The sequence below is a fragment of the Crocodylus porosus genome, unplaced genomic scaffold, assembly GCF_001723895.1.
Source record: "Crocodylus porosus isolate Cpor-Errol unplaced genomic scaffold, CroPor_comp1, whole genome shotgun sequence".
In the NCBI taxonomy this organism is placed as follows: domain Eukaryota; kingdom Metazoa; phylum Chordata; order Crocodylia; family Crocodylidae; genus Crocodylus; species Crocodylus porosus.
In genome coordinates, this window is record NW_017728886.1 from 270627764 (window position 1) to 270638557 (window position 10794).

The 10794-nt window shown below is 47.1% G+C and overlaps 1 protein-coding gene across 3 annotated transcripts in view; it reads right to left on the reverse strand.

The window, feature by feature from the left end:
* The window catches only part of PUF60 (poly(U) binding splicing factor 60), a 49853-nt gene that overhangs the window by 23796 nt on the left and 15263 nt on the right, over positions 1 to 10794 (reverse strand). Inside the window, exon 2 of one of the 3 annotated variants that reach the window (XM_019553888.1) lies at positions 8932 to 9037. The exons of the other annotated variants lie outside the window; for them this stretch is intronic. The gene's annotated coding sequence lies outside the window, so the exon portion shown is untranslated. The remainder of the gene's footprint in view (positions 1 to 8931; positions 9038 to 10794) is intronic. 3 annotated transcript variants of the gene reach the window in all.

Consider the following 10794-nt stretch of genomic DNA (forward strand, 5'->3'; position numbering starts at 1 on the left):
CTGGATGTACACCTTGCTGGGGTCATTTGACCCCAGTACTCTTTCCTGCCATGGCAGGGGGTCAGACTCAATGATCTGCTCAGGTCCCTTTCGACCCTAGAAACTAGGAAACTAGGAAAGAGGATCATGCCAATGGAAGAACTGGACCACCTAAGGTTAAGACAGAAACACCTCTGTCAACAAGCGGTAACTCTGTTCCCAGCAGAAAAAGCGCTGTATTAAGCTGGGCTGCCCACCAGAAGTGTCCCTTGCTCAGCAACAACACATTGCAGTGAAGACAACCAGACCATACATCTGCATGCTCAACAGGGTGAGGGAGGGGAGGGGGGGGCACAAGACGTAATATATAAGCAACTCTGAACAGAGCATCTTTCCACCTCCATCACACTCCCCCAAGAAGGCATCTGCTATCTGTATCCTCAAGAGTAAGAAATGGCAAGATATTGCCCCATTTCAGGGCCTGAGCCTTTCTGTCTTCTAAACTCAAAATCTGTGGGGGTCATTATGAAAGAGAGAGTTTGAAAGCCATTAAGCCAGCAGCGCTAGCTCCACATCAGAGAGTAACACTATACCCAACCTTTTCATGGGACATTTCATAGTTTAAAGCATTATCGTTTGCCATAAGAAAAATCACAAGCAAAATGGCAGAAAAACATCAAACCTAAGAAACTGGAACAGAGTATGGAAGAGGGGAAGGGGGACAGGGAAGAAAGCAGCTGCTTTGAGAGCTCCAACTCTCTCACTGAGAATTTTTTGCAGAGGGGAATCTGCATACTGGGACTGCCCACTGGGGTGAGCAATGAATACAAACACGGCTGCTGGAGCCCGGCCAAAGACCTGGGTTGAACAGCAGGCTTGGTGACGGGGAAGAAGCGGGAAAAACAATTATGGGAAGAAACTTGATTTTAAAAAATAAATAAATAAATTTTAAAAAAAAATGGATTGCCACAAGCATTTCTGAGCTGCTCTCTAGTTAACTACAGTAAGCATAATCATCTGAGATGATGCCACAACACGCCACAGAGGTCTTTGGCGAGGAAAGGTGCACTGAAATCCCACAGGACCACCCAGCAATGGTTTCAAGGCAGAAACTGCTGCCTGCTGAAGCCTCCATGGGGGACTCTGTACCCCTCTGAGATCCATCGCCTTAGACTTCTAAGACTCTTGGTGTACCGTGCCTGTAGAGTCCCTGGCATGTGGGGAGCTAGTCTACAGCTAGGAAACTACATACATCACGGCTTGCTCGTGGTATGCAGAGCCAATTTCATGGCAGCCCCACCCCTTGGTGACCCCTGACTGGCTGAGGCCCAGGGCAAGGGGGTGGCTGCCATCTTGATGGCTGGCTGCGCTTCATGCTGCTCAGCCCCTGGGCACGCACTGGAGGAGAGGCCCTGGCAGAGGAAAGAGGGGGAAGCCGCCATCTTGTCTGCTGCCCTTCGTGCCACCCCACCAGCCAGCGCCATCCCCTCCCAGCAGTGAGGACTACTGGTTCCCACTGGAGCCAGCATTTTATTTTTATTAAATTTTGTTGTTGTTGTTGATTTCACAATCCTGGATTTTGCACAAAAATCTGTAAAACTGCAAATTAAGTAGGTCCCCATCTACAACTGTGCTCCTAAGCGCTGCAGCAATGCCAACTGTTGCAAGAGATACGAGGTATACAAGCAACTCTTCACACAACAGACTCGGGAAAAGCAAAGAATGCCTGCGTATACCACCTGCAGAATAAAAGTTACATTTGTTGTGTCCATTTTATTGTATGCCCACAGCACAGGAATCTGACCTGCTACACAGTCCCCATGCACTGCAGTACAGTATCCCCTTCTACCATGTGACATGTTTCAATGAAGCAAAAGTACATGCAAGACCCCAAAACACTAATGTTGTTTTCAGTCTCTGCTGTAATCAGTAGTCCTTCAAAACTTACACCCATGGCTAAAGCATTATGATTATAGTACTGCAGCCTCCCCACAAGAACTGCATACTGGGGCATACTGAACCACTTCAAGATGCATGTGAAGGGCAACTTTTGACTCTAGACTAGAGTTGCCAGCCATCCTGATGGCCTGGCATCCTGCAAGCTTAAGATCAGGCCACATATCTTTAATTTACATCACTAATGCAACAGTGGAGAAGTTGGTTCCCAAGTCTCCTTAAGCAAACTATGCCAAAGGACACCAATTTAAATCCCTGAAAAACCTAGAAACAGGTGTGGTACATGCCAACCCCTTCCCACAGCTTTAACTCTACCCCCAGGAGCAGGCAAGAGCCTTCAAAAATATATTTTAAGCATACTTCAACCAAAACTGCAGTGTAAGAAACAAAGTGCCTGTTTATGATGTGGCTTCCTCCAGACCTGTATTCCCTCAGTCTACATGACCGCCATCACCTACGTCAGCAGGTGTACTGACTGGTGCAAAGAGGACTTACAGTAGGGTGGCAGAGCTCATTTTGCAGTGGGGGTACAAAAGAAAGCTATGGGGGTATACAGTCACAAGAGAACAGTGATCTGTTGTCATCATGGGAATATGCCATAATCTGGCAGCAGACTTGACCATGCAGTGCAGGACAAGGAACAGTACAATGGGCAGGTCTAGAGGAAATCTTTAGGACAAGAGTTAAGGACTAGAAATAGCCAGTGATTCTGGGGCAGTTTGTGCAGAGTAGACAAACTGGCTTGGTAGAAAGTCCAAACTTTCCTAACTGGTGTTCATTAACACCCCCCCAAATGAAGCTTTTCTTAGAGAGGACTAAGACTAACCGTTTTTCCCTACTGAACACCGCAAAGTATCCCTGCAGAACACCGTACAGTATTTATCCAAGGTGCACTGGGGCATCAAGTTGTAAAAACGCAGCCTTTCCTGGTTTTCAGAGGGCACTGCTTCTCCAATCAACTGCTCAGCACCACTGGTGGGATCCAGTGGATCAGAGTAGCAGCACCCTTTAAAGTAAAAGGCAAGAGAAGGCTCAGGAGGGATCTTGTGGTAGTATATTAATTCACCGGGGGGGGCAGCAGGGACTAGGAGAAGCTCTGTCTACCAGAGCACCCCTTGGAATAACCAGAAACAACAGCCACAAACTGATGGAGACTAGGTTTAGGTTGGACATTGGAAAGACCTTTTTTATGGTTAGGGTTGCCACAATCTGGAACAGACTTCCAAGGGAGGTGGTGCTCTCCCCTACCTTGGGGGTCTTCAAGAGCAGGGGCAACGTAGGAGGTGCATGCAGGTGCGCGTGCACCCTGAGCATGGGGTGCACACTCTACAAAAAGGCGCCACCGACAGTGTGGGCAGCTGCCGCTCGCCACCTCGCCACTGACACCACTGGCCACTGCTGATGTCTGTGGGTGGTCGCTAGCCCCTGGTCAGCACTCACCACCCCTCCACCCCCGCTGCTGACAGCACCGGCAGTGTCTGCAGGAGCTTCATCGCTTACTGCCACCATGCTCCCGCCACTGTCGTGCCCCCACAGCCGCTGGGGGGACACGTTGTTCAATGTTCAAAAGGAGACTGGACAAGCACCTGGCTGGGGTCACACGACCCTAGCACTTTTTCCTGCCTAGGCAGGGGGTCTGATTTGATGATCCTTTGAGGTCCCTTTTGACCCTAGCATCTATGAATCTATAAAAGCCACAGCAGTCAGCTGAGCAGCTTGCATTTAATTCAGCAGCATGCAATGCATTAGACAGATTGTGAACCAGAGACAAACAACTCTGGGTTCTATTGTAATCCCACTTTGAGGTGTTTTAAATATGAGCAACCTCACTACACAGATGGATCTTGGAGTACTTTACGAATTCGAAGAAAATGGCTCTTGAGGTAAAAAGTCCTATTCTGTGAAAGAAGTAGGGCTGGAAGGGATCTCCAGAGGGTCATCCAGTCCAACCCCTGGCTGAGGCAGGATCAAACCATGCTATACAAATCCACCGTCTAACTTCTTAGCAAAACTACTGTCAAGTCAGATGCAACACAAGACAAAACAAAGTGCAGCTGGATTTGCAGCTGGCAAGTGATGTGAAGGGTTTCTACAAGTATGTTGGTAGCAAGAGGACGATGAGGGAAAGTGCAGGTCCCTTACTGGATAGGGGAGACAACCTTGTGACAGAGGATGCAGAAAAGACTGAATTGCTCAGTGCCTTTTTTTTTTTTTTTTTTTTACTTTCACAGGCAAGATCAGCTCCCAGACTACTGCATCAGGCAGCATAGTTTGGGGAGCAGCCCTCAGTGGCGAGAACAGGTTCAGCACTATTCATCACAGGGCCAGATGGGATGCACCCAAGGGTGCTGAGGGAGTTGGCTGATGTGACTGCAGAGCCACTGGCCATCATCTCTGAAGACACACGGTGATCAGGGGAGTTCCCAGATGACTGCAAAAGGGCAAACATAATGCCCATATTTAAGAAAGGGAAAAAGGAGGATCCAGGGAACTACAGTCTAATCAGCCTCACCTCAGCCCCTGGAAAAAAAAAAAAAAAAAAAAATCACGGAACAAAACTTCAAGGAACCCATTTCTAAGCACTCAGAAGGCGGCAGCAATTAGGAACAGTCAGCATGGATTCAACAAGGGCAATTCATGCCTGACCAATCTGGTTGCCTTCTAATGACAAGATGACTGGCTCTGTGGATGCAGGGAGACTGGTGGATGTGGTCTACCTTGATTTTACCAAGGCTTTTGATATGGTCTCCCACAACAAGAGAAGGCTGAGAGGGGATTTGGTGGCTGTCTATAAACTTACCAGGGGGGACCAGTGGGGAATGGGAGAGTCCCTGTTCCCCTGAGCACTACCAGGAGTAACTAGGAATAACGGCCACAAGTTGACTGAGAGCAGTCAGGGAGGCTAGGATCTGGAACCAACTTCCAAGCGAAGTGGTGCTCGTTCCTTCCCTGGGGGTCTTCAAAAGCAGGCTAGATAGTCACCTAGCAGGGGTCATTTGACCCCACCATTCATCCCTGCCCATGGCAGGGGGTCGGACTTGATGATCTGCTCAGGTCCCTTCCAACCCTAACAACTATGAAACATTCTTGCAAGCAAGCAAAGAAAGTACAGGCTGAATGAATGGACTGTAAAGGGAACAGAAACCTGGCTGAAGCATCAGGCTCAGACGGCAGTAATCAATGGTTCAATATTTAGTTGGCAGCTGATATCAAGTGGAATGCCCCAGGAGTTGGTCCTGGGGCCAATTTTGTTCAATGCTGTCATTAACAACCTGGAAGATAGGCTGGAGTGCACCCTCAGCAAGTTTGCAGATGACACCAATCTGAGAGGAGGAGTAGATATGCTGGAGGGTAGGACAGGGATTCAGAGTGACCGCAACACATTGGAGGATCAGGCCAAAAGGAATCTCATGAGGTTCAACAAGGAAAAGTGCAAAGTCCTGCACTGAGGACAGAACAATCCCATGCACTGGTACAGGCTGGGGGCCGACTGGCTGGGCAGCAGCTCTGCAGAAAAGGACCTGGGGGAACAGGAAACAAGAAGCTGAACAGGAGCCAACAGTGCGCCCTTGTGCCAAGAAGGCTACCGGCATCCTGGGCTGCATTGGTAGGAGCATTGCCAGCAGACTGAGGGCAGCAATTCTTACCCTCTATTCAGCACTGGGAAGGCCCCCATCTGGTGTCCCGTGTCCAGTTTTGGGCCCTTCACTACAGAAAGGATGTGGACAAGGTGGAGAGTCCAGCAGAAGACAACGGAAATGGTTCAGGCACTGGGGGACATGATTTGTGAGAAGGGGCTGATGGAACTGGGCTGATTTAGTCTGGAGAAGAGAAAACTGAGGTGGGATTTAATAGCAGCCTTCAGCTCCCTGCAGGGGGCTACAAAGAGGATGGAGCTGGACTGTTTTCAGTGGGGGCAGACAACAGGACAAGGAGCAATGGGCTCCAGTTGCAGCAAGGTGAGTTTAGGTTAGATATTAGGAAAAATTCTCACTAGGAGGGCAGTAAAACACTGGAACACAGGTTACCCAGAGAAATGGTGGAGTCTCCATCCTTAGAGGTTTTCGACACCCGACTAGAGAAAACTTTGGCTAGGATGATGTAGTTGGGGCTAGTCCTGCTTTCAGCAGGGGTTGGACTAGATATGACCTCCTGAGGTCCCTTCCAACCCTAACTTTCTCTCATGGAGGCTGAAGAGGTCCAGGTCCCTCAGTCTCTCCTCATAGGGCTTCTCCTGTAAGCCTCTGACCATACAAGTGGCTCTCCTCTTGACCCTCTTGAGTCTATGAACATCCTTCTTAAAGTACAGCGCCCAAAACTGGATGTAGTACTCCAACTGTAGTCTGACCAATGCCACAGAGGGAGGGGGCATCACTTCCTTGTTTCTATTTGTCATGCATCTGCTGATGCATGATAAAGTGCGGTTAGCTTAGCTAATGATTTCATCACACTGATGACTCGTGTTCATCTTGGAGTCCACTAGGACTCAGAGAACCCTTTCCTCTTCTGTGCTGCTAAGAGGGTCGCTTCCCAGCCAGTCAGTGTGCTGGATATTTTTGCGCCCCAGGTGCAGCAGTCTGCACTTGTCCTTGTTGTACTGCATCCTATTGTGTACTGACCACTTTTCTAACCAGTCTAGGTCTGCCTACAATCATTCCCTATCCTCCGGAGTGTGTGCTTCACCCCACAATTTAGTATCATCCGCAAACTTGGACAGAGAGTACACTTCACACTCACCCAGCCAGTAAATGTTCTTGTTACTGGCTTCAGATGTTAGAGATGGCAATGAAAAAGGAGCAGGGAGGCAGCAGACACACAAGCATTTGAAGCTTATTTCAATAATGTATCTATTCAACCACAGAAATACCTATGTGCATAGCAAACTCACAGGAGGCACAGTACTCAAATCTAGGGGATTTAGGATTCCATAAATCCTGGTACCAAAAGGCAGGGCAGAATGACACCTTATAAATTATTTTGTTCAAAGTTGCTTGAGCTTTCATAGCCTGTGGCCTAAGTAGTTTCATATTTCTGAACAAGTTATACAGGTGCCACACACCCCTACTTTCTGCCTAATTTCAAATCAACAGGGCTAATTACATCTCTACTCATGGTAGCAGGAGAGAAGTAAGAGTTCTCTGGTAAAAAGGAAACTGAACTGCCAATGGGCAAACACTTAAGGACCTGGGCATACATGTTAACCCTGGCCTAATTTGCACTGGTTTTAGAAGCTGAAATAAATTACACAAGGATCTGAAGCAGACAGACAAGTTACCCCAGGATAACTGCTGCAGTAGCCGTTACTGCAGCACCTCACCAATACTAGAGGAGGAACGGGTGATACCTCATGTTCATTGAGCCCCAGACAGCAACTAAGGCATGCGCTATTTACACTGGTGTACTTTTACGGCTGCTTTCTGGTCCCCGTGTCACCCTGCCCCTGATTCCACTCAGTCAGTGTAGGTGTTTACATCCTGTGCCCACTCTTCTTTTTTCTTTTTAACACCTGTTTGAGTCTCTTGTGTATCCAGGCCCTATGCTGGGCAGAAAAATGCAAAGAGGCAAAGAGAAACTGACATTCATGATCAGGAGGCTTGCTGTCCATTCAGCTTTATCTCAAAGTCAAAGACAGTAAATGGAAGGTGGTCAATTTATGGACCTTGCTGTGGGACACCAGGATACCCGGGGCAGCACACAGCCACAACTCATGCCACTTCCAAAAGACCCTCCTCTCAAATGGGCAAGGCTCATGTATGCCCATGGACAACATCTCAGAGAACTACTAGTGCAGTACACTAAACAAAAATCAGAGGAAAAAAATCACCAACACACTCTACTGACACTCAAAGCAGTCCAACAGGGATGAAAAACCATCCCAAATATTAACATGAGCACTAGGGACCAGGGATATGCATGGTTAAATGAGGAATCATTTAACCGATAAGCCCAGCAATAACCCGTTATAGTTATGTTTATCATTTAGCACTGGGCAGGGCACAGTCCAGCACGGAAAGGTTGGGGGAGGGAGGGAAGCTGCACAGTGCCCCAGCAGAAACCAGAAGGCCACAGGGCAGGAGGGAGAAGGAGGAGGAAGGAGGAGGAGTGAGGAGGGGAGTGGGGGACACTAGTACTCATAGCTAGTCTGCTCCCTTCCTCACAGCACATCAGCAGCTGCAGCACGCTGTCAAAGGCCCCAGGGAGCGGCTCCCAGCAGCAGTTGTGTCTGAGCCGGTCTGTGCGCAGCACCTGGCTCCCCACACCGCTCTGGATGGTGGCTATGGCCCCCCCGCAGCAGGGCCCTGGGCTCTGCACCCTTGGCTGAGACTAATATGCATTATCGATTAACCGTTTAACTGGTATAATTAAGGGTTAAACAGATGATTTTTTTTTAAACAATATTTACATCCCTATTAGGACCACCTACTTAATGAATATGCCCAGTAACTAGACTGGCTAATACCAGGGGATTGTCCTCATGACAGATACTTAGTATAACTGTTGCATGCCAATGTACTCTCTCTTATATTCCAGCCTTTCTATGGCATTGTATGCAACTAATACCAGTCAGTGAAGTTATATGCCATTACAAAGTGATACTGCATAATTATGAATACTGAGACATCAAGTGTTTTAATAGTTTGGACAGTTTAAAGTTTGTTATTCAGCTGACTTTAAAAAAACAAACAAACAAAACAACAACAATTTTGAGTTGCATGCTTACACTGTTGATATAGCAATTTTACATGATAAACTACCTCTGAGAAGACAGACTGTTTGAGACCTGGGCCATGCTGTCCGATAGCAAGCCCAACTCCTTAAGTGCTAATGTAACAGTAACTGGCAAAAGGCCGGTTGTGTTTTATTACTGCTATTGTCTACCTGGCCTGGCTAACACTCTAGAAAGGTGCGGAGAGAAGGCAAGAATAGAGAAAAAGGAAGACAATGGCAATAGGAAAATAACTACTGTTAGAAGGGTAACAAACAGAACGTGGATACCTGTTGCTATGAATACTGCGTCTTGGGTGGTTGGCCCTTTAAGGCGATTTGAACTCCAAGAGTTCAGGCACATTCTTGGAAAGGTATTACATGGATGGGAATTTCTCTGAAGTATAAACACACACAAGAGAAAAAAAGAAAACATACAAAATCTAGTTTATTTCAGGAGCCACAAGAGAAACAACAGATCAAACAAGATGTGGAAGCACAAGAGCAGCAGCAACATTGTCAAAGCTGTACAAACAAGGCACCTTTCACATTTTCAGTTGGGTACAGCACAAGGAAAAGGATTTAGTTGCACACACTCTACTCTTAGAAACCTGCAATCTCAGCCTGACTGAAGCTGGGAAAAGCATCAACCAAGCTCTTGTTCAGGAGGTACTCTCCTTTTCATATCCCACAGGGTCCTCGTCTCAAAAGTCCTGTATAATTTTGTAATCAAGTTCTCAACTGCAGTTTGTCAGGGCCTCTGCAAGTCCATCCTACACACTAGGCCCTTTATTACTGTTGGGCTCCCTCAGCATCTGCTCCTCTCAGCCTTTATTCCTAATCTCTTCCTTTGGAGCCTCAATAATCTTCAAGTGCCCTGGCTTGCCACCCCTTACTCATATATTTATGAAACAAAACCTCAGGACGTAAGTTTCTATGTGACCTCACACTATTTAAAAAAAAAACAGAGAAAGAGAGCGGATACGAGACCCCCCTCTAAAACAGATTCTCAATGAGGGAGTCACAACTTGTATCCATGCCATGAGACGCTGACAAGGGGGTTGCTGAGTGCCACACAATATTAGCACTGTTGAGTGCAACACCTACAATACAATTCACAAGATAAACCCAGAGAATTCAAATAAGAATCCATAGCAAAGCCATTCTGACCTGTTATCTAAGTTCTTGGCAACAGAAAAATTGCTCTATTATTTTTCCATAAGCAAAAAATAAGTGAAAGCTATGAGCTGGCATTTACCAGGGAATTCCTTGAGTTTAAAAAAACCCCAACAGTTGAGAACCACTGCTCAAGTCACCTACACATCAGCACTACTTGCTTATCACATGCTCTGCATACCCATTATTTTTTGTTCAACATTGATAGGTGAAAAATGTAGCATTAACTGCTAAATGCTATACCTTTTAATAAATTAATATTTAATAATTAGTTTCATACTTATGAGACTTGTGGGAGAAAGGATAGAGAAGCTTCTCAACAAAAGTAATGCAGGTGTTATAATGCTTTTACATAAAGGCACTCCTTGCATATACACAGAAACCAAGGGCGCTGACTTTTAGAAAGACAGATTTAAAACATTTTGTGAGGCACTCTGAAAAACACTCTAGTAGAAAAACTTCAGTATCCACCTATTCCTCAGAACCTATTTCACAATTACTAAGGACAGGTTAATTGTGTAATCAGGTAAGGTGTCACTATGTTCTTACTGGTCAGCATATCAAATCATTATGAGAGTCTCACTAAATTGAGAACACAGCACTTTAACTAAGAAGAGGGGAACAATGATGTGCACTATAGGCCAGTCAGTCTCACCTTCATCCTTGGCAAAGTCTTTGAAAAGATCATTAAGGCTCAGGTGGTGTTTTCGTCGATCCTCCCAGTCTCGGGCTATGGGCTGAGGAGGGAGAGGAGGATCCACGTAGTGAACCAAAGACTGCGGAGCTGGTGCCATTGGGAAGGCTTTGGCTTCCATGACTACAGCCCGCTCTTTGGCGAGAGAGGCAGCGAGCTGCTGGGAAGAGATGGCCTCCACCTCTCCCCCCTGGGGAGGAGGCTCTTCTCAGCCAGCCTGGCTGACCTGCTCCACCGGGCTTTAAACTAAGCCCGCAGGGGGATGGGGGGACTGCTGCCACTGC